The 25,752-nt window shown below is 35.1% G+C and overlaps 1 protein-coding gene across 1 annotated transcript in view; it reads right to left on the minus strand.

Annotated features, from left to right (window-relative positions):
- The window catches only part of LOC127854216 (uncharacterized), a 75,877-nt gene extending 69,707 nt beyond the window's left edge, over window positions 1-6,170 (minus strand). The window contains exon 1 of the mRNA XM_052389246.1: window positions 6,058-6,170. The gene's annotated coding sequence lies outside the window, so the exon portion shown is untranslated. The remainder of the gene's footprint in view (window positions 1-6,057) is intronic.
- Between the last annotated feature and the right edge of the window lie 19,582 nt (window positions 6,171-25,752).

A 25,752-nucleotide genomic window follows, 5' to 3' on the forward strand; every position in this document is an offset into this window, starting at 1 on the left:
ATACATATCACGCCATGTCAGTGTGTCAGCCGGACCTAGACGTCGCGGAGCGTAATTGTCAACAAAGTCCGCGGTTATGAATCGATAGTTTCGTAAGCAGAGCGACTCTGGTCCCTGGCTGTCTTTGCCTTATATGGTCATCATAACCATATATGTCACAACACAAACATTTATAAATAAACTTTATGAATGATTGTAGTATGACCATCTATGGAGAAATCGTAAACAAATAACGTGCAAGGGGTACCGAATGGAGAAAAAATAAAAAACATTGTTGGAATAATCTCCCCTTCTTATTGCCCACGAGCTTTCAAGTGGCTGAGATCCGGTATTGTATATGTTTGTGACATTGTTTTGAGATCAAGAAGTCATTTCGGCGCATATATTTCAGTTTTGTTTTTGAACTTGAAATAGCTATCTTTTTATTGTGATTTGGTGTATTTCAACGGTGTAAAGTGTATACTTCAAAGTGGCATTCATTTTCGCGACATAGTCCTAGTAACTCAGTGTGAGTGAACGAAGGATTTGCGTTTACTTTTCACCTTAAGTTCAACTGTGTGTTTTATTACCCACTTTGTGATCTGTTAAAAACACGTGCTTTGCGCTTTTGGACACTAACAGTATGTTTTACACTAGTGCAATAATTGACGCTTTTGATGTGTTTATAGTGACTGTGTGATATTTGCATTGATTGAACACTTACCAGCACAGGGACATTTAATAAAAATTCTCTACATATTACAAATATATAAACAAGGAATACAACTGTAAAATTTCCAGCACAACACCATGATCTGAACAAAAGCAAAATAATTGCTTCCAACAGCAATAGTTGCACCAAATAAACAATATAACAATAGCAAAGACATTTATCTTTCAGAATATAACTTTCTTTATATCATTCATTAGTCAATGCGTAAATAGTGTTCTTTGAAAAGGAAGTTTCATAAAAACTGTTAGAATTTTCAAACTGAGACAAAAGTGTGCACAACCACTTTGACATATTTTGTTCCATAATTTAATAATACTAAGCAGTTCAGCAAATTTTACCTTGTTTTATAATCCAAATATAATTTATGAGTCAATGTGGAAAACCTTTATGATGGCATGTAACTGCATATGTGTAAAAACACCATAAATCTTAAATTGTTTACATTATCTACAATCTTAAAGCATGTGTACATGCAAGTTGTTAAGTAATGTAACACGCAACGTGATTGGTTAGCTGTTTCCTACAGTGGAGAATAAATCAATCAAATCGCATGTTTGAAATACATGAAGTGTAATATCTGTAAAATGAAAGTAGACTATTGTTATTGTGACATTGAAGTGTTTTATACGAATTTCGAGCAAAATATCACAATTAATTGTATTTATGTTATATTAAACTATAAACAGAAACTAGCAATGAATATGTGCGTTCAAAAGGGGTTAGTTTTAAACGAATATGGAAATTACAACTAGAATTATCAGTTTTCAGTTGTGCACACTTGTGTCGCAGTTAGGATTTTGAGCTTTTTTGCATGAAAGGTATCGTTTTAATTTAATGAATGATCGTAGTTGATTGCCAAGTTTATTACTTTCTGAAAGATAAATGTCTCTGCTGTTTCACAATTAATATTACTACGCAATGTTAGATTCAGCTAATTTAAAGGGATCTTTTCACGGTTTGGTAAATTGACAAAATTGAAACAAGTTGTTTCCGATTCGCGAATTTTTGTTTTAGTAATGATATTTGTGAGGAAACAGTATTACTGAACATTTACCATAGTCCAATATAGCCATTATATGTATCTTTTGATGATTTGAAAACGTAAAAATTATAAAGCGTTGCAACGCGAAACGATTGAATAATTTGGAGAGTTTTTTTGTTGTCGTTTAAATTTACAAAACTACGAAGATTGCTTATATTAGGTATAAAATACTTAAACTGTGTATACCCGGCGGAATAGCCGAGAGGGCTAATGCGTTTTTACTTCAGACTTTCTCAAGGACTCCGGGGGTCACTGGTTCGAGCCCTGGTACCGGCTACTTCTTTTTCCTTTTTTAAATGTTATTCTTGATTTTTTACTGGAGCTTTTAAGATCCAATGTTTACATTAATCAATATAAAGCATTTAATGACAAACTTCAAAATATGCCAAAATCTGTTAAAAGGCCCCTTTAATGTGTGTTTGCTTTTATTTTATAAATTAAAGACTACTATTTTTATTGCATCAGGAATAAATTAAATAAAAAAACAAGTGATGTGTTTGTCAGAAAGACAATGACCCCTAATACGCCGCTTTTTTTGTTTTTTTACCTTTGACCTTGAAGGATGACCTTGACCTTTCACCACTAAAAAGGTGCAGCTCCATGAGATACACATGCATGCAAAATATGAAGTTGCTATGTTCAATATTACAAAAGTTATTGCAAAACTTAACTGTAAGGTTAAAGTTTGGGTGTTTTTTTTACCTTTGACCTTGAAGGATGACCTTGACCTTTCACCACTCAAAATGTGCAGCTCCATGAGATACACATGCATGTCAAATATGGAGTTGCTATGTTCAATATTTCAAAAGTTATTGCAAAACTTTACAGTGAGGTTAAAGTTTTGGGTCAGAATGACAGACATGCCAAAAACAATATACCCCCGATCTATCGATCCGGGGGCATAAAAATATTGTAGGATAAATAGAATACTATGTTAGTGTGATTGTGTACTTAAATTTATCCCACTCGTCTCGGAAAGGCTTACAAGGCTCGGCAAGCCTCGCCATGTAAACCTTCTTCACTCGTGTAGCATCAGAATGTCATTTTTTAATTTTTACCAAATATACAAGTGTTATACAGTCAACCTTGTATATAATTTAAAGATCACTAAAGGGAGTAACCAATAGTAGTCTCTTAATAAAACAAGAGGGCCATCAGGCCCTAAGGCGCTCACCTGAAAGCCAAAGGAACTAGACTATTCTGAAAAAAATGCAAGCTGATTCATGAAGATTATTTTAGACCAAAAAAGTGACTTTTAACATGTTTTTTTTTATATTTGACCTTGTGACCTAGTTTTTAAGCTCATATGACCCAGCTTCAATCTCTGGCAAAATTTCATTGGGACCAATGTTCTGACCAAGTTTCATGAAGATTGGCCAATAAATGTGGCTTATATAGTGTCAATAAGTTTTCACTAAAGCCATATAAGGACAACTGCCCCCCCCTTTGCGGCCATGTTTTTCAGCGAACCATAACCATTTTCAAACTCATTCAAGCTATTGTTAGAACAAATGTTCTGATCAAGTTTCATAAAGATTGGATAATAAATGTAACTTCTAAATCGAGTGTTAACAAGGTTTCGTAGTAAAAAGCCATTTAAGGAAAAATGCCACGCCCCTTTGCGGCCATGTTTTTTAACGGATCTCAACCATTTTTGAACTTAGCCTAGATATTATTAGTTCAAATATTCTGACCAAGTTTCATGAGCATTGGACCACAAATGTAACTTCTAGAGTGTTGACAAGGTTTTACCATACAGTAAAGCCATATAAGGAAAACTGCCCCGTCCCATGGCGGCCATGTTTTTCATTCAACTGGAACCATTTTTAAACTCGTCCAATATATTATTGGGACACATGTTTTGACCAAGTTTCATGAAGATTGGACTAAAAATGTGACTTCTAGAGTGTTAACAAGGTTTTACTATAGCCATATAAGGAAAACTGCCATGCCCCCTAGCGGCCATGTTTTTCAACCAACCGGAACCATTTTCGAACTCGTCCAAGATATTATTCGGACACATGTTCTGACAAAGTTTCATGAAGATTGGACTACAAATGTGACTTCTAGAGTGTTAACAATGTTCTTCTATAGCCATATAAGGAAAACTGCCACGCCCCCTGGCGGCCATGTTTTTCAACCAACCGGAACAATTTTTTAACTTGTCCAAGATTTTATGGGGACACATGTTCCCACCAAGTTTCATGCAGATTGGACTAAAAATGTGACTTATAGAGTGTTAACAAGGTTTTACTATAGCCATATAAGGAAAACTGCCACGCCCCCTGGCAGCCATGTTTTTCAACCAACCGAAACCATTTTCGAACTCGTCCAAGATATTATTGAGACACATGTTCTAACCAAGTTTCATGAAGATTGGACAATAAATGCGACCTTTAGAGTGTTAACAAGGTAAATGTTGACGACGCACGACTGACAAAAGGCGATCACAATAGCTCACCATGAGCACGTTGTGCTCAGGTGAGCTTAAAAAGGCCATTTGTGATGAATGTGGACCTTTGATTTTAAATCCAGATATCGAATTTTCTCCTTTTGAAACAGCGATTTCTGCTTTTGTAATCAAATGAATCTAAATATAAATAAAATGAATAAAACATTTTTTTTACTTAAAATAAGTTGTAGTTGTACTCTCTAATTCTTAAAACAATGTAAATGGTTTGCACGCAGAATGGGTTTTTCCGACTCCTAACTCATTCGCGATTAAATTTACGTGCACTTTTACTCTTCGACACTTCCAATACCCGAATTTTCTCATTTAACGTTAATACTTTCCGTTTTGACATTTTAACTTCTGCATGAAAGCTAATATATATCTGACTCGATTATGGTACATAGGGAAATAAATAAAACACCTTGATTGAAAACTAAATAAACATGCCTCATTGGAAAATTCACTAACTCAAACTTATTAGCATAATAACAATTACATTTTTTAATGAACAGATTTCGCTACATATTACCGATTATTAGTTTATTTTTTACACCTCTCGAGAACACTGTGAAAATGTTTGTCGCGTCGGCGCATTGTTTCTTCAATAAAATCGGCGATTAAATTTGTCACAAAACGTCCCAGATAGTAATCGCTTTAACCTGAAGACTGTTGGCAATACCTCACTGTATTATTCGACATCAAAAATTGATACGCAGTCAGCATTAACGCCGGTCAGAACCGTTCATCAAGACAAAGGAAAATGGCTGGTGTGAAATCAAAACAAAGGGTAATCGTTCACGTTGTCGGCTTAGAAAAACAATCAACACCGATTTGTCCCTGAACGTTCAACAGATTTGCCACTTTTACCTTAAAGCGGTCGCTTTATTCAAGACTCGAGCATCAAAATACATTAAAATCAGCGGTCGCTGTTCAAGTAAGACAGTAGTCGCCTCATACAATATGAAAATATAGTTTTAACGATCGGGCGGGATTTAAAGTGGTCGCATAAGACAAAAGTCGCAAATTCAAGTGGTCGCAAGCACAAGATTGACTATATATCATTGGAAAGATCTCATTGAGACAAACACAATGGTACCATTGGTTTTAAATAAGACCAAAACTGAAGGGAGTTATGGTCCTTTAAAAATTTGTGCAAATTGATTTTGTCTGCCAGATTATGGCGCAGACATATCAAATAATTTTTCCAAGCAAATATACAGTCACCTTACATTCATTGTAAAGATCTCAATGAAAATAATACAATGATTAATGTAATTTCAATGCATAAACACTCTACATAGAGTTGTTGCTAATTAAGACAATTTAATTCTTTGCATAAATTGTGTTTTATTGTAGTAAAAACGACACAACATACTCGCACAGTTTATACATCAAGTGCAGTTTATTTTGCAACGACCTTAACCTTAAAAATACCCGCGCAATGACATGCGCAGCGGAAATGAACTTTTTCTTTAGTTGTTTCGTATAGAAAAATGGTAACTTTCTTCATTTCCGTAACAATATCAATGCCACAACGAAGTCAAAGGGCAAGAATACATGTTTTTCCACCAACCAAAACCTATTTTTACGATTTAAATCAAGTAAATATAATTTTGCACTTTTGTTATCATTGCTAGGTGCGCACAGGCTTTCCCAGGAATTTTAAATCTCATGTGAACAGCGTTGTTTAGTGATACATGTAAGGCATCAAAATGGCTTCCTAAAACCCGGAAGCAAAAAAAATCTTGCTTTTTCGTGAAAGATTTACGTCATATTTGATCTCAGTATAGCAAGGCGTATGTCTATAAACCCGAATTTAATTAACGTACTACATGGTTACACACATGATACCTGTCATTATCGACATCAAATTGCGTGTCTCTTGAGAAGAAATGGTCCAAACAATACAAACTTAGCAAGGTTTGGGCAGGGCGGAAGTTGAGAAATGACAATGTGAACAACAATCGTGAACAAAGCAAAAGCAAAGGTTACATTGCGCTAATTGTGTTCACCCTAGTTTCTGAGGAATTTACACTGAAACCAGCAGTTGCAATTGTAAAGTGTATACCAGTGTAGTTAGAATAAGGACTCATTCTTCTGACTGTGTTATCATTTCAATAGGACAAGTTGCATTTTCCATTATCAAGTTGAATAATATCGGGCTAAGTTGGAATTTTTAAGAAGTTGTAATTAAAATAAATTTACAAATTGGGGTTTACAAAACATTTACTATTTTACTAAGTGCATCGATTCAAATATGTATTGAACATATGTCATACATATTCGAAAATAAGATTAGGGTTATATATACACATAATTTATATATATTCGAGGATATAAGTCTAGATTATTTAATATATACATAGCAAATAGTGCTTACATATACACACGCAATTATGAAGAACTTTGAAAAATCGAATAAACAAACAAACAAGAAATAGCACAAGAATGAGTATGATTATAATTAAACACAAACACGTACAGCTAATAAATTAATAATATATATTTCCCTTTTACTGATCTTGTTAAGTTAAAGCGAAAGCATAAGCTCGATCGAGAGATACCAAGAATAGTTAACTCTGAATTGGTCGTTGTCGGCTCATGTATTATTTTAAGGTTACGACGGGTACGCTGAAGTATACTTTACTGTACCCAGGGTACGGAACATACGCTTAAAGGCACCCGAAAATACTCATAGGTACTTTGCATTATACAGTTTCTGTATCCCGGGTACTTTGTAGTATACTTAAGAGTACCCCGGGTACTATGAAGTAATACCTTAGCCGACAATCACCAATCGAGCGTAATTAACTATTGCAACGTAATACGTAACTTAACCTGGTTTAATTTTTTTAAATCACTAGTACTTCGATAAATTGTATATATAACGGTCTTAACTTAAATTAAAGAAGTCATCATCAGTCCATTAGGCAGAGTAGGTAACTGCCAATGGGTCCGCGACTTTGAGAGACTCCGTGAGACAGTGACAAAATATTTGTTTTACTTACTTACTAAGCCTAATCTAATGACTTGACAAAAACAATTATTGTGTATATTAATGTAATGTTTCTTATGCAGGCTTTTCATTGCCTTACCAAAAAGAACAATAATTGTAGTAGGCACTAGGCCGACTAAGGGCCTTGGGCGTGAGCCCCAACAGTTTCACTGCCTATGGGTCTCCACGGTGCTTAATCCGGCACCTGTTCCCAAGATTGCATTGATTGAACCATTCATATTTATATCATATATTTTACATAACATATTGCCTGTTAATTGTCTCATCATATAACAAAGCAAGCGCATCGATGTTTATACATAAACATCCAAATTGTATTATTCACAATTTTTATTTATGGATCTTTCTTTTCAACAGATTTCATTACAAAACCACTCATGTTTGCTGTTTAATTACCACAAATGGTACTAATAAAAGCGTGTTAATTTTCATGCAAACTGAGAGAAAGTATCTTGGAACGTTAGAGGCCGACGTTGATTATACTCACAACTAACTTATTTCTTGTTAAAGTCACACACCTTGAAATGAAATACATGTTAATCAAAACATATAGATGTAATCTGAAAGTGTGCAAAATTGTCAGTAAATCTATAGCCTAGTAAGCAAGGATTTTTTTTTAAATTTTGAAACCGAAAAGTAGAATTTCTATATGTATACGTCCATTTCGACAAACGCGATTATTTTAAAGTTTTAAAGCGCAAAAAAGACGGATTTCTACCTTGTTACCACCAGATATATACTAATTGGCACAGAAAACATTAGATCTATAGCCAAGTTAGCAAGTAAATAATTATTTTTCAAACGGTACCGCTTTTAAAACCGAAAGTAGGATTTCTAGACGTATACGTCCATCTCAACAAACGCGATTATTTTTAAGTTTTAAAGCTCAAAAAAGACAGATTTCTACATTGTAACCACCAGATATTCTGATTGACATTGATACAATATGTTTCTGATCTATAGTTAAATTTACTTTTATTTCAAGGTGTGGCTTTAATGTCAATTTCGACCGACGAAGGGTCATCACTATAGCGATATCACAAAGATAAACTCTTGTTTAAATGTCTATGTTACTCTTTTGGAATCTATAAAAGCACTAAAGGATTATGTTGACTATGTTAAATGTCCATTTTATATTTCCAGTCCGCATTTTAGACCTACATAAAGCATGTATTCAGTTGTTTCCTAATTACACGTGATTGCTTTGTTATATAAATTGTACCACCTGATTTGTGTATGGTCAATCTAGTAAGAAAAGTCATTCAGACGGTTTATGGTAAAAAAAAATGAAATGGCTAGATCCAACATTATAGATAGGTATTTGGGGGAAGAACTGTTGAAATATATACGGTTATAATACTAAAAATTGTTAATGGCATTGTTGACATAAGTCGAACATATGCCACTATACAATGGTATCACGACCGACGGATGTAATGATAAACAGAAAATGCAAAAATTGTCTATATGAATGCAAGTTTCACTTTACTGAATTGTTTGTTTACATTTATCATCTCCTTATATCGCGATGCAATGTTTTATCTATTGATCTTATTCAAGCTTTGTGCACTTGTAACACCAGAATAGTTTCACAAATATACAAACTCTCGAAGGTTATGTTAGTTGCGATCGATTGGTCGTTACGGCTCAGGTACTATTTAAAAGTACCCCGGATAGTCTTAAGTATACTACAATGTTGTTATGGTCATGAACAACTCAATGATTTCCTTAAACAGGCTCAAACTTTTCACAACTCTATTGAATTTGCTAGTGAAGTATCGAATGAAAAACAGGTATTTCTTGATGCTGTCTCACGTATTTAAGGGGAACACCTTGTGACTGACTTTTATTCTAAACCAACGGATAGTAATAAATACCTTCTTCTATCCAGCTGCAAGCCACGGCATTTATGCAGAAATATTCCTTTAAGTTTAGCAATCCGTATTAGACGCATATGCACCCAGAAAAGTGCCTTTTGAATTGAGAACACAAGAGCTAGCTCAATACCTTCGCAGGCGGGAATACGACGATGATAGTGTTTGCCAGGCTATAGCTAAAGCGAGCGCACTACAGAGGGACAAATTGCTTACAAACAAAACAAAGGTCACACATTCAAGATTTCCATTAGCAGTAACCTGCCATCCGGAGTTGGCCAACATTACTGCAATTATTGAAAACCACGGGTCCAAAATCATGACATCGACAAAACTACAAACATGATTCCCTGAAAAGCCTGTTATAGCCTACCGAAGGTCAAAATCTCTATGGGATATACTTATGCGTGCAAAAGTAACACCTGAAACTGTGGAAAATGCCCCAGCTGAGTCAGTCCCTCGCAACACTGCTCGTTGCTAAACATACAATATTATGCAACCAACACAGACATTCAAGAGTATATCAGGCGCCATTATGTCCATCAAGGGTACCAACAACTGCAAAACAGCAAATGCAGTATACCTCATGACGTGTAATTTGTGCAACAAACAATATGTTGGTGAGACAAAAATGACTTTGAGCAACCGCATAAACTTGCATAGGTCTGATTGGAAAACACGTAAATGAATTATGTAACAGATCCCCGTTGCAGCACATTTAAGCGAACCTGATAACACGTTTGATAATATCGTTTTGTGCTGTATTTAAGCTTATGAAAAATGGTCAACTGGATACGGCGACTCAATACTCTTCAGCCCCGTGGCATAAATAAAAACGACACATACAAATAAAACAACTTAATGCAAAACCTCACTTCCATTTTAACAATTTTAATGTTAGATCGATATAATAAACATTTGAAGCGACATTTTATAACACACAATTTTAATAAGTGAAAGTAAATAATCACAAAACAAAACATACATATGACACAACACTGAATGCAAAATGCTCACTGCAAAGTTAAATATGTTATTATTAAATCGATATAATGAACATCACGGGCGTTAGTCTATAACACAATTTTAATATGTGTTAATAAATAAATACAAAAATATAAAACGACACATACTTATAAAAATAAGACTGAATGCAAAAAGTTAACTTCAATGTTTACCATTTCATACAATATTATGAACATCGCGGGCGCCAGTCGAAAGCCCATAGTTCAAATCAGCGGAACGATGTTTCCTGTGGCTGCGCGATTTTACAACACAATGCTGCGACTGTGCATTCGCACTGATGAATCTTAAACTCATGTCTCTATATACCCCTGAAGAAGATGGAGAGTAAGTTGGTTCCTTTTTCCTAGTTCCTTATTCCTTATTCGAATAAGGAATCAGAAACTGTTCTTTATTCCCTATTTAAGCTTAACATATTTGATATAGGGTTTTTAAAGAAAAATAATACATATAATTCTTAAGTTAATCAAAATAAAACAACTCGAATACATTTACTTTATGTATTACGTTGCATGTTCATGTTTCTTCCTCGCGCCTGCATAAGATTTCTTGTTTAAACCGAACCGATATGTTCTAATCCGAATACCAACTTCACATCCACAAAACCTAAAGCATATAACATTATTTTATATGTATGTGATATAAAAGTGCTATCTTGTACATTTCAACATGTCTGTTTTTACTAGGAAAAAGAAACCAACTTACTCCCCATTTGAAGAAGACGTATTGTTGAAAGCGCTAGGGTATAAGATACTTATTGTTTACACAGTTCGAACATTTTTTTCCTCATATATATATATATCACAGTGGATATCAGTTATTTATGTCTGTGTATTGAGATTACATTCTTACATTACATATGCTTGCAATTTAATGATAACCTTGATGTTGACTATGCCAATGACATATGTTTTAATGACTTTGTGACGGTAACTCTTAAATACATGTATGTAATTATATACAGAGTATGCAGGTGTCTGCTTTTTAACCGATAACGCTTTAAGCTATCACATTTCATTGAACATTCATCATCACCTTGGGATGGTAAACATTAAATGCTTTAATATGGTTCATTTTTTCTTTTCATTTGGATATTTACAGATATTATACAAAAATCTTCACAATTTCGGAGGTATTTAATGATTGTGTGAATATAAAAAAAAATCTTCGCAATAAATAGCTGGTTTTATGTGAGCTCGACCCGAGAATGCTAATATTAAGAAACGCAATATTAATGGGAAAATCACTATGCTCCATATAACATCAGGATAGATAATTTTGTAAAGTATTTCAGTACATTCTGTTCTTTTAACAGACTTCCTAGAGGATATGCTAGCTTTAGGGAGTTATAGGGAGCTTTAGGGAAAAGACACTTATATATGGGTACTAACAAAGCTGTCATATATAAAATCCTTTCCAAATCACATAGGAAATCAACCTTTACTATTTTTATGAAACTGATCTCGGTAGACAATATCGGTCAGTGGTGTCTGTACCTATGGATTATATGGGTTATCCAAATTTGTGGATAACAAATATGTTTCTGAGGATATCAATTGTCTCAGTGGGAGCATTTACTTTATTCTGTTCTCCAGCCATACCTAAATGGAAGGGCACAGGTTGCTGCCCAAATCTAATGGTCCTACTGCCCCCTTTGACCCACAACATATTCTTTTATTGAACAGATAACATTTTATACAAAAACTGAATAACTTAATTGCAAATAAATTATTTGAATTCTAAAGAAACACGTTTTATCAATTATAGAAACACTGTTTTCAAAAGCGTATGCTTTAAAATTAATATAAATCTTAATAGGGCGCATGATTGAACGAGCACACTAATAAAAGTAAAGCTGGCAGGCTCAACAATGAATATACTTCTTATTTTTTACAGTGTGAAGAAAACAAAAAAATATTACCAAATTTAACCATTTTTAGTGAAATTATATATTTGGATTTAATGTGAAACTGTGTAATATAACAAAATGTGAAGGTTCAACATGAACAAATCGTCGGATAAGAAAAGAAAAGACAGAAATAGTAGTGAAAATGAATCAAACAGCAGACAAGTACATAAACAAAGAGGCCCGTCTGGGGACACCTATTGTGTAAATTTATCAATAAGTGATGTATTAATTCAACGAACACAGTCCTTTACGGTGAGGATTTTAGTGTATTCGCTAGTGAATCTGACAGTCCAGTAATGGCTGAAAATAGTGTAGAGCCGACAATCCGGGACCTTATGACCCTTTTACAGAATGTCAGTGGTCGGTTAGAGGCTTTGGAAAAAGAGATGGGTGTGATTGAGAATATTGAGAAGAGAATGGGTGCTATAGAAAAGGATATAAACAAGCTTTGGGTGGCAATTGGATATAGTGATAAAAGTGGACGAGCGCATGACGCGCATCGAGGACAAGGTAAATGGTGCTGACATCCATGCGGCGCAGCTTTCGGAGAGGGTTCAGGAATTGGAGAAGGAAAGAAATACCCTGCGTGACAACGTGTCATACCTTTAATCGCAGTCCATGCAAAATTACCTCATTTTTGTCGGGGAAACCGAGGACAACTCGACCGGAAACGAAGCGCCGGAAGTGACCCAAGAAAAACTCCGCCAGCACTTAAAAGAAGCCTTTAATATCGCGGGTGACGTAGTTGACTCAATTAAATTTGAGAGGGTGTATCGCTCACCCGGGCACCGATATCAGGCAAAGAACGGAATATTGTTGCCAAATTTACTTTTTACAAAGATAGAGAAATGGTGCGTAAAATATGGAAGGAATTAGACGGGAGTGTGTATAGGGTTTTTGAACAATTCCCACAAGACGTCATCGAAAAGAGACCTTAGTTAGTCTCCCAGATGAAAGAGGAGAGGCGGCAGGGAAAACGGGCTTATCTGGCATATGACACACTCTACGTCGACGGAACCGCGGTCAGAGCGTAGGTGCACGATGGCGGTGAGGTTTCCATATTATCGTGGAACGTGCATCGTTTGACTGATGTTAAAAAGACTAGTTCCGAGTTTATTTATATTTTAAGTGCATATGATATTTGTTTTTTGTTTGAATCATGGACAAATGTATCTAGTGATATTACTGTTAAGGGCTATCAATCTTTTATTTTTTTTAAGAATATTTAAACATAGGTACGCCCGAAGAGGTAGCGGTGGTATTGTTATTTATGTAAAGGATCATTTTAAAAATGGAATTGAAATTGTACGTAACCATTACGACACTATTTGGTTGAAATTGAAAGTGGTGGTCATTTGTGAGATGATCTTAAAAAAAAAAAATAGGGGGGGATTCGGGCGGGGGGGGGGGGGCACGGGCGATGGTTTGGGTGGAGTCTATTGTGGTATGTCAGGTAAGAGTAGTTTTGTCAAAGTATCAATCAAATCTAATCATAAATAATGAAGTTATGGCAATTTTAGCAAAATTTAATAATTTGACCTTGAGAGTCAAGGTCATTCAAAGGTCAAGGTAAAATTCAACTTGCCAGGTACAGTAACCTCATGATAGCATGAAAGTATTTGAAGATTGAAAGCAATAGCCTTGATACTTAAGAAGTAAAGTGCATCGAAACACAAAATTTAACCATATATTCAAAGTTACTAAGTCAAAAAAGGGCCATAATTCCGTAAAAATGACATCCAGAGTTATGCAACTTGTCCTTTTACTGTACCCTTATGACAGTTTGCGAGTGTTCCAAGTATGAAAGCAATATCTATGATACTTTATGGGTAAAGTGGACCAAAACACAAAACTTAACCAAACTTTCAATTTTATAAGTATAAAGGGCCCATATTTCCGTCCAAATGCCAGTCAGAGTTACATAACTTTGCCTGCACAGTCCCCTTACGATAGTTAATAAGTGTTGTATGAAAGGAATAGCTTTGATACTGTAGGAATAAAGTGGACCTAAACACAAAACATAACCAAATTTTCAATTTTCTAAGTATAAAAAGGGCACATAATTCTGTCAAAATGCCAGTCAGAGTTACATTACTCTGCCTGCGCAGTCCCCTTATGATAGTTAGTAAGTGTTTCAAGTATGAAAGCAATAGCTTTGATACTTAAGGAATAAAATGGACCTAAACACAAAACTTAACCAAAATTTTCAATTTTCTAAGTATAAAAAGGGCACATAATTCTGTCAAAATGCACGCCAGAGTTATCTAACTTTGCCTGCCCAGTCCCCTCATGATAGTAAGTAAGTGTACCAAGTTTGAATGCAATAGCATTGATACTTTCTGAAAAAAAGGACCTAAACGCAAAACTTAACCAAAATTTTCAATTTTCTAAGTATAAAAAGGGCACATAATTCAGTCAAAATGCACGCCAGAGTTTTCTAACTTTGCCTGCCCAGTCCCCTCATGATAGTAAGTAAGTGTACCAAGTTTGAATGCAATAGCATTGATACTTTCTGAGAAAAGTGGACCTAAACGCAAAACTTAACCGGACGCCGACGCCGACGCAGACGCCGACGCCGACGCCGACGCCAAGGTGATGACAATAGCTCATAATTTTTTATCAAAAAATAGATGAGCTAAAAAGGTTCTGTCGACGATGTCAGTAATTATAGAGGGATAACACTTGTTAGTTGTTTTGCTAAGTTGTTTACAACCATTTTAAACAAACATATTGAATTGTTCTGTGACGATAATGCTAAAATTTCGGATGCACAATTCGGAATTCGAAAAGGATGTTCAACTGTTGATGCCATTTATATATTGATGTCTGTTGTGCAACATGTTTTATATGAAAATAAACGTTTGTATGTTGTTTACGTCGATTAACTTAAATGTTTTGATAGTATATATCGTAATGCGTTATGGTTAAAAATTTACAAATCTGGTATAAAAGGTAAATTATCTTAAATGAACTGGGAAATGATATAATAACTACATTTGTTAACAAAACGCGATGTGTGATATTATTGAGATTTAATTGAGAGAAATGAGATTTACAGACATATTATAGACGTATTTAAATTGTTGTTGCTTTAAATATATTTATTTCATAACTATATTTATTCTGAATTATATTGAACAGGCGTGAAAGTAAATTATTTTTAAAGGAAACAATGCTCTCGTTGTTCAAAGGTTGGACAGAGTAGATTGTTACAGTAAATTGGATTAGTAGCGTTCTTTTGTAGTATTTGATTAGTTTCCAGTATGTAGCGTCTGAGTTGAAATTTAACTCTTTTTACTAGCACTTTTATATGTAAATTGGCTTGTCACGCATGAGTTAATTCACTCAACCGCATCCGTGTACATGAATGTCTATTTCAAATGTCATTCTTTGCATGTGATTCATGCTATCAACATATATATTTATGATATTAAATCGTAAAAATAATATATTCAGAAACTTCAACGTGCTGGTCGAAAGAACCCTAAACGTACATCCGGCAACATTTAGTTGAGAGAAATGAGATTCACAGATACACACAATTACATGTTCAACTTTCAAACAACATAAACATAGATGTTGATATGGTCAATGACAGAAGCGCAGAATGAACTTACAAGCATTGCATTTCAAATAGGAATATACATTTAAATACAGTAGACAAACAAAGCCATAATTTATTGAAGCAAGCTGTATTGCACCCATTAATTCACGTATATTGTTCACATTGCAGTAAATAACTTTAAAATAATAGCGATAATTATGGCAAAACTCTTATAACGAGCTAACTTTCGATCTATATCGGTTGCGGCTTTCTTTCAAGATTGTACTATTTGGAATTTACGGACAATGGATAATTCATATGTGTTTTGTCGCGGTGCGACGGAAAATAATTGACACTGTATAGAACTCGCCCATTCAAATAAATTAACAAGTTAAACGTTTAATTATCACATAGATACGGAATCCGGATAGTGCCATCTATAATCTCGCCCTTCTTTCATCAAGGGCGACACACGACACACGAAGCGATACAGGATATTGTGCGCGACACACGAATCGACACACGATATTTTGCGCGATACACGAAGCGACACACGATATTTTGCGCGATATACGAAGCGACGCGCGAGAATGTACCACGAAATATCGCCCTTGTGTAGGTAGCCCAAAGGCGATATATCGTGATAAATATCGCGTGTCGCTTCGTGCATACCCATTTGTATTCGATACCATTGAGAATTGTCCGAAACACAGAGTTCGTCGTTGGTGTTCACCGCCATCCAGATGGGGTACAAGAATCACAGGACCGGCTAAGATCATAGTCGAAGTACGTAGTTGTCTTGTTGACGCAGATCACCAACTTGATTTCGTGAGTCGTTGCTATCCCGCGCAGGTATTCTATGTTCAACGTCGCCATTCGACGCCATAAGTTCCTATCACTTCTCTTGACGGAGTGCTTCTAACCACAAGACACATACGCGTTTCCGTCCGAGTCTATCGCCAGGCAATCCACGTCACGGCCAAGAGACTTGGTTCGGTTGGAATGCCCGAACCTGCCGAATAGGAGCACCTCGGACGTCCAACCGCACGCCGCCCAGCACTTATCATCCATCGAGGTACAGATGGAGTTGATGACGAATTTAAGCGTGTTCCATCAATATAATAAGCATACACATCTGAAACACTTTCTTAAATCACTGTCAGATATGCCATCCAGCAATTCATACGTAAAGTTTACTTGCTTAGCTAACTATAATACTAACTACATTTGTATATACGTTCCAGTTATCATGATCCACGCCCTGGAAAAGCGGCGATGCATGCGTGTGCATAAAGTATCTTCCCAGGGACGACGATTCATGCGTGTGCATAAAGTATCTTCCCAGGGACGACGATTCATGCGTGTGCATAAAGTATCTTCACAGGGACGACGATTCATGCGTGTGTGTAAAGTATCTTCCCAGGGACGACGATTCATGCGTGTGCATAAAGTATCTTCCCAGGGACGACGATTCATGCGTGTGCATAAAGTATCTTCACAGGGACGACGATTCATGCGTGTGCGTAAAGTATCTTCCCAGGGACGACGATTCATGCGTGTGTGTAAAGTATCTTCCCAGGGACGATGATTCATGCGTGTGCATAAAGTATCTTCCCAGGGACGACACGTTTGACTTCTATGGTATTTTTCGGTAAAAAGAAGGTGAAAAGTGTTGTTCCTTATTAGCCTGTGCGGACCGCATAGCTGCACAGCACAATCTGGTGGAATACGCATAGTTTTCTCCGAATGAAGTTCATTATGACTGAAGGTGGAGTAAATATCCAACGTCATAGCGTTTATTTGTGTTCTTATGTTAGGTCTGAAAGACCGTCGGCTATTATTTAGAGGAGAGGTATGTACACATTATCATTCATACGTTAGATGGTACTACCCCCGCGCACATGTGCACCCAACCACTGTTTTAGGCCCCTGAGCATTAAAGCAATCATGGGAGCAAAGACCTTCAATTGTGAAGCCGACTGTCCATCAGTCGTTATTAGGAAGCTCCTTCCCTCCAGCCCTTCCAGGCTGAGCAGCACGTGGGTTTGAGCAACATAGAGGCGCAGGCATGCCCGTCTACAGAAGCCACCGAAGTTCTGCTCGCAGTCGATGCACCGCATGGGGGCGTTCTCTTCTCGTCGCAAACATAGGGGCGGAAAACATGGTAGTATTAGGAACACTAGCGTATGGGTAATGGCAAACACGGGAGTATAAGAAATGTGGGGGAGGGAAACACTGGCGTATGGATAATATAGTGGAGGGAAACACTGGTGTATGGTTAATGTGTGGAGGGAAAACACAGACGTATGGCTAATGTGGGATCGAAACACCGGCGTATGGAAATGTGGGGTAAACTAATTATTACAACAGTAAGGTTCAGCTGTTGTTAATGTGATGTGCTTTCTATGGTAAGGCATATACAATATTTAAAGGTATAGTTTGCCTCGTGACCATAAGTAATTAAAAAAATCACTTATATTTATGCTGAAAAGAAAACACTTTAAAGAAAATTGTTTACAAAAGAAGTATCATGAATGTACATCTCTATAATGATACTAGTAATAAATTATGCACATTTCATAAAGGCGGAAAGTCGTCCCAAATTAACCTGTCCGGACAGCACATACTAATCTGGGACGACACTTTACCAAGATGCATTAAGCCCAGTTTTCCAAGAGTTAGGTTCATTTAAATAATAGTAATATGGCGTGATACTTGCTAGTGGCAATCAAATATATAATTGCAATGCACTTTAAAGTAATTATTGGAATATGCATATATATGGCCTGTTACTTCAGACTTAAATGGAATACACATATAAAACATATCCGTCTATTCGTAACATGTAGCCAAATTAATTACACGTCATTTCGTATTGTTCAAAGTATCTTAGAAGTAAATTATTATCCCTTTTGGATGTAATTTTGTATTTCCCGATATAGAACTTGAAAATGCATATTTGATTGATCATAAAGTGTCTATTCACGTCTCTAAAATAAATACGTAAACTCAAAATAACTGACGGTTTAAAGCTTCAAAGAAAATGGTTTCTTATGCCGTCGATAACTACCGGTACATGATATCTGAATTTTTAACCGTCTGAAATAATAAATGCACCTTCAATCGTTCCATACATAAACTGTGAAAAGCACATTTTTTGTGGTACACAATTGCCGATACCCAAAGATCGCTATGTTTGTGATGGGTTTGACACGTGGGTTATCAACAGGGACAGTGGTGACGCGCCTTTTCAATTTTTAATTTAAACCCTTTTATATTATTTCGCTATTTCTTACGTTTTCTCAAGTAAGTGTCTCCAAGTGATGCTTATTCAGTGCTAAATTATTTACTAAATCGTATTATCTTAATTGTCCGTTCAACTCAATGTGAATTTTTTTCCAGAAAAAAAATGAGTAATGTATTCAATTAAACCGGCATTTGCGCTAGTTTCCGTATACTTTACTTTATTTGTATTTCAAAATTGTAATCAATATTCTACAAAGTGTATTTGCAATCTGCTGTATTATCCTTACCTTTAGCTTAATACACAGGCAATTTGGCACTGTACTGGAACATAGGATTACTGCCCAAATGACTGATTGCATTTGCTGCTAAATTGTTGTGTACATTTAAAATTAACAACTTGAAACAAAATTATATTTATTCAAGAATAACAACATATTTCCAGTGTGAAACTACCGGTACATTTTATTATTGTTAAAACGCACAATAACTTTATGTACATGTATCACATGTTCGTACATATAGTTATTGTGTGTGTTTTTTTTTTCAATATAAGAAAAATAAAGAACGAACCGTATGATTGCGTTTATTTTGAACATGCAATGTTTAACTTTTACATTATGTTCTTTATTCCTAGCAAAAAGTGCAGATAGTTAGCCTTTGGTATCGTGGGCTTTGTTTTAGAGAAAGGATTGTCAAGCGCATTTGAATAAGGACTTTCCCTGAAATTCTTTAATGTCATTGAAGCTACCTGTTGAATAGGCAGGCCTTTCGAGTTGATTGTGAAAACTGTTTAGTACGGCAACACATATATAAACATAATAATGTCAAACAAGTGTTATCTAAAGGTCAATAACATCTACTACAACGATAACATTTAAGTATAGGTCCCTGCTAAAATGTATTGGGTACCAGAGCAGCCCGAAAATAAATCATTAGTAAGTGGTGCGTAGCCTATATTTGAGGTATTTTTTCAATCTTCACGCAGAGTTGTCGTTCCTTGCTCTCACATACACCTCTGCGAAAGGCTCAGGGTGCCATTTTGTGTACCAAATAGCTAAAACCGAACAAACGCATTTAATGTCTAATTGATTGGATATTTAAGATCGCATGTATTAAATTAAGAAATATGACTTTTAAATGTACGATAAATCGTGCAAAAACTTGCGAGTTTTAATGCAAATCTTTGGAACTATTTTATTGCCCATTTACGCAGATGGAATCATTCCACGCACTTTACAAATGTAAACAATTGAACATAATGTTTATTGAGTGACGTTAGGAATTGCTTCGACGTGTGTATGTATGTTGGTTTTTTAACATAAAAAAACCATATCAATTTTATAATAATGAATTAAGACTGATATAAGATATCATGGTATGATATGGTTTTCTTTAATGCAATGAATGCAATGTAACCGTCGTGCAAGAGATTGTTTAGTATACTGTCACCTGACTCTCCTCAATGATGAACGCTTGGTATGATCATGACATGAATGAGAAGCTTTAATAACAAAAGTCCGTTCTGAGCCCAACACAGAGGTGAATGTAATGTAAGTAATGTAACCGTCGTGCAAGAGATTGGTATTTTTTGGGGGGAAATGTCACGAATAGATGAAATACAAACATGACGTAACATTATTATTAGATGTGGGTAGATTTTTTAATGTTTTGGTAGATTTGTGAAGATTTTGGTAAGTCTTTTTTATGAGAACGTGTTCATTTTGTATCTATAGTCGTATTGTGTTGGTAGTGTACATATTTTTCGGATTTCGGACGACTCAGTAATTTAGTGTTCTTATTGTGGGTTCGTGAGATTTCAGCATTTAACCAATTTTCCAGATAAAAATACTGCTGTTTATGTGTTCATATGCATAATTTAAGCGTATAATCGTTTAAATCATTTAACCCCATTAGTTTATAAGTTAATTTGCACAAATAACAGTCACTATGTTTACATTGACAAAATAAATGTGTTTCAAATTCAATCTGTTTTATTCCTATAATGTTGTTACACGTACAGCCATTAGTCTGCAAGCAAAGTTTGATGGATTACCTGCTAAGGGAGCCACACATGATTTGACGTAATCTTGCTATGGTCAACCCATGTAGCCTTCAAGCACTTTGTTAGACTCCAGATATTGTTGAAAATCAGGCAGTAGCTGCTGTGTGAAGATTAGGTGATGTGACAAGTCACCAACAAGTTTGCCTTTAAAGAGTACATCATATCATTCCCATAATGTACATTTAATATGGAAATTGAAGACCTATTTCACGGGTCCGATAGTTGGACCCATTACCAATGCCAAATATGGATGTTTTTTCCCAATTATCAAAAGAAAATCCCAATTTCCGACCAAAATAATCGAAGCAGAAAAATGCGTTTCCAGGTAGATACTGTGCTTTAAATAATCTGGCGCCGTGTTTAAACGTGCCAATGCATAGAACATCATCGTATCGAGTGTTCCATAATGCAATTTTGCGAACTTGAGACTTCAGACAAAATGGCAGCCGCTTGTGTCGATGCATTTCTTAAGACACATTTACAGGCATTTTCGGTCAGAATTAGCTTTTAAATATTGAAGTGTTGGATTATTCAGAATTATCAGGTATGTATACAACACGTGATAAACATGTGTACGCATTAATTATTGTAAATTGGTTGAGAATCGATATCGATGGTCCGATGTAAATAAATGTGCCGACTAGTTTCAGTTTCAACGTTGCTGTGGTTCGAAAGAGTAAATTTGGGGGAAAAAAAAGAAAATTGGACACAGTCTAAAAAATGCCGCATAATTTCGAAGTACTATCGAAGTAAAATACGAAAAATTGACTCGAAAGGCACACACAAACTGAATGTTTTGTGGGGAAATACTACCGCCAGTCAGTCTATGGTTAACCCAGAATCTGACTCACACATTAGACGGGCCCCACATTAGCAAGCAAGTGATGAACATTTGCCATTGCCATATTCAGAGTCACTGCCCTTTGTAGCTTCTTAATATTTCAATACTGTACATTTATGATGTTCAGCTTTACTTTTGTGTTTCAAAGCATGGTTGCCTTCAGACTTTTAGCAACTTGAATATTGAATTGAATAAAAATAGGATGCTGGTCGTTTGACTGTGAATATTCATAAAAAATCCTTAATAACATATCGAGCTATGTATTTAATTTGAACTTCAAGCATATCAAAGTCTGCGTTTTTATGTCCCCCACTATAGTAGTGGGGGACATATTGTTTTTGCCCTGTCTGTTGGTCTGTTGGTCTGTACGTTGGTCTGTTAGCGCCAACTTTAACATTTTGCAATAACTTTTGCTATATTGAAGATAGCAACTTCATATTTGGCATGCATGTGCATCTCATGGAGCTGCACATTTTGAGTGGTTAAAGGTCAAGGTCATCCTTCAAGGTCAGAGGTCAAATATATGTGGCCCAAATCGCTTATTTTATGAATACTTTTGCAATATTGAAGATAGCAACTTGATATTTGGCATGCATGTGTATCTCATGGAGCTGCACATTTTGAGTGGTGAAAGGTCAAGGTCAAGGTTATCCTTCACAAGGTCAAGGTCATCCTTCAAGGTCAAAAATCATATAGGGGGACATTGTGTTTCACAAACACATCTTGTTTTATCATACACATACTTACGTTAGCTGACAATGACTATTGCATGGTAAAAATCATGAACATAATTTCCCAAATAATGCTTTTGTCGATGAAAATTCTTCCCAATTTGGAAGATTTCGAGACTCAAAAAATCCCAATTTTGCTAGGTACTTTTTCCCAAAATAGACAGAAAAAGGCCTTAATGTGCTATTGTGAGACCAATTTTCAATTGAGCTGTTTGTAATGTACTTCTACATGTAATTTAATAAAAGTGAAGTGTCACTTCATTCTTCTATTGTACTCCACCTATCTGGAACATGTGTTTGTACCAGAAAATGTGTTTTAATGTTTTCTTTTAATTGGAGACACAGGAAAGCATTCTTTGTTTTAATAATAGGAGGTTTTGGGGATTCCGATAATGACGTCAAGTTTGCGCATTCTCAAATTTTGGCCGTCAAAACTGCGGCCATTCTGCTATTGTTTGCATTGATGAAGCGCATCGTGATAAGGTTACAAACATAATCGCGACCCTTTTGAAGAACAAAAAATACTCAGAAATTGGATTTATTTCACATTAAATTGAATCCAATGAACGAACACAAATAAGGACGAAAACAAACAACAAATTGATTGATTTTATGTTATCAACATATAGAAACTGATTTGAACCTATTTGTCTGTAAAAACTTACCTTGTTACATATTAACTAAATCCTCTTGATAAATGTTAATTTTTTTTATTTAATTGTTCACACCAATTTTGACACTCTTTGTTTCAGCATTTTAACCCAGTGTTTAATTGCCCCTTTCGTTATCACAAACCAATTATCTCGATATGATCGGATACTGTCCAGACAATTACTAAGAAAACAGTGTGTCATAAACACAGGGACCTATACTTGTATGACTCTGTATGGGGTCTCTGCATAAACCACATGTGTCTGGTCATTAAACACAATTTATGGTACCTCCATGTTATCTCTTGACATATTAAGTAAAAAACTTAACAGTTGCTTTAATAAAATATTTGAACATATTTAAAAATAGACATTTTTCCGAAATGGATTAACAGCTAGGAACGATAAAGTATATATATTGGCCAGTTTAAACATGATAATAAAGTGTTTAATAACTATACATTTAAAAGATTTTACACATTAACTGTACAGAATTAACGTATTTAACGTAACCTGAAAATGTAAATTCTGCTATAATGTGTAAAGATCGTGCGTTACTGCAGTGTTCGAAACATCATCATGAAAACAAGCAATCGCGTTTGGTCATTATAGGGATATAAAATACTTGCGTTAAATAAATTAAATGTGTATATTAATGGAATCATAAAATGATAGATTTGTATCGCTCATTATCACTACAGACGAGTCTTCAATATATGTGTACATGCAAAGACTGTTAAATTTGCAAAATATGCAGGTGTTTTTTCAATTTGAATGCTTAAATTTATTAATATTTTCATTCAATGTTAACGAAACGAAAATTCATTCAATGTAAAAGAAAATTAAAAATACATTTCAAGATTTAAATGTATTGAGCTATTGCAGGGCTTTGTTTTATAACTGATTCAATGCACCCCTTACACTAAATTTCAATCGCGGATGAAAAATAACACTATCGCATCCACACCACTTATAATAATATTCAAATTATCATATGTTTTATTATTTTTGAAATTTCATTTATTAAATTCTTATTTTAAAAAAGAATACGGGTATTTATAGTTTTGTTTTGTGAAATTGTAAGTATTAAGTCTTCCGACGACCTTTACTCTGATACAATGTAATTGGCCGCGATCAAGAAGTTGACGGCCAATCTATTTTTAGTAACGGAAAACCCCTCTTGTGACGTCACACAAAAACCTCCTATATATTAAGCGTAATTAGTTCAATATTTTAGAAAAAAATGCATATTGTTCACGTTCAGAGGGCCAGATAAGATGCGTTTTTGCGTAAAATACGCATGAAAAAAAAGAAAATACGCATGACTTAAAATTTTGTTGAGTAAAAAAACTCCTGGCTAAATTCTGATTACTCATTGTGTGCAATTTCAATGCGTATTAGCCGTTTATACATGCATATAAATTCATGTAAACATGACTGGTTCCCGTTATTGTGTCCACACCGGTAAAAACGTAGTGACATGACGATCTATGTATAGAATGTGGTTCCCGACCTAATTTACTCCTCAGTCAGAACAGTATCATTTCATTTTGGCCCACGATAAAGACCGATTTTGACACAACGGGCTCCCCGCTGCATTGTTGAGAATCAATAAACGCTTATGGTGAAACATTTGACATCACGTTCGATAAAATCTGAATCGCCCAACTTCAAGCATTTAATTTTTACTATCAGTTATCTCTTGTGTGGCACTATAAAAAAACTTTTTCCTTCATGCACTTTTTAAATGGCAGCCGAAATACACATATAATAAACAAGTTTTATGGGCCAAGCTTAGAAGATTTTGATCATGGCTGTACAGTGTGTGCTAAACAGTGGCGTGTCAAATCAAGATGGAAAAATAGATTAATGGCTGCTTATAAGCCAAGCGCAATAAACCCCAGAACAACTGTTAAATAAAAAAAAGTGATTGTTTTATTGTGTACAAGACTGCTTGTTATAGCGAGTTAACACTACATGTACAATTTATTATTAATTCTGATCCTTTGGATATAAATACTCCTTAAAATTATTGGATTTTGATTTGTACTCATCAATTAAAAATTTCATGAGTGGAATACCCCTCGGCTGAAAAAATTATCTGGAGCTCTGTTCACGTTCCTAATTATATCCAAAGAAAAATTTGTGTGAAACACTCCAATTTTGAGTTTGTTACTATGTATTTACATTTTTGGTAGTCAGTAGTTTATTCTGTTTTAGATTGTTCGTTTTCTTCTTGCAGGGCTTTTTTTCCTGACTTTGTGAAGCAGCCCTGGCCCCCTCTGAGTTTGTGAAAAACTGAGTTGCGAACTTTTCAAAATTGTGAAAAAACAAGTCGCGAACTTGTTAAAAATGTGAAATTCAGTTTGTTAAGAATAAGAATAGTAAAAGCATGTTTAATACTTGCATCATATTAAATTTCCTTAAAATAATACATTAAAGTCATATTTTCATTGTCTTGACACTTTCTTTCAACAAATAACCACTTACATTTAGATCAACAATATTCTGACTGCAGGGACATGTACTCTATATTAAACCATAGAAAAGCCTAACCATTGTCAATATCTTGTCTCACTTATGTAAAATATTTAATCAAGTTGTAATTTTTAATGGTGAAATTGCCAATTTAAAGCCCAAACAGTCAGAT

This window comes from Dreissena polymorpha, chromosome 12 (assembly GCF_020536995.1).
Source record: "Dreissena polymorpha isolate Duluth1 chromosome 12, UMN_Dpol_1.0, whole genome shotgun sequence".
Lineage (NCBI taxonomy): Eukaryota > Metazoa > Mollusca > Bivalvia > Myida > Dreissenidae > Dreissena > Dreissena polymorpha.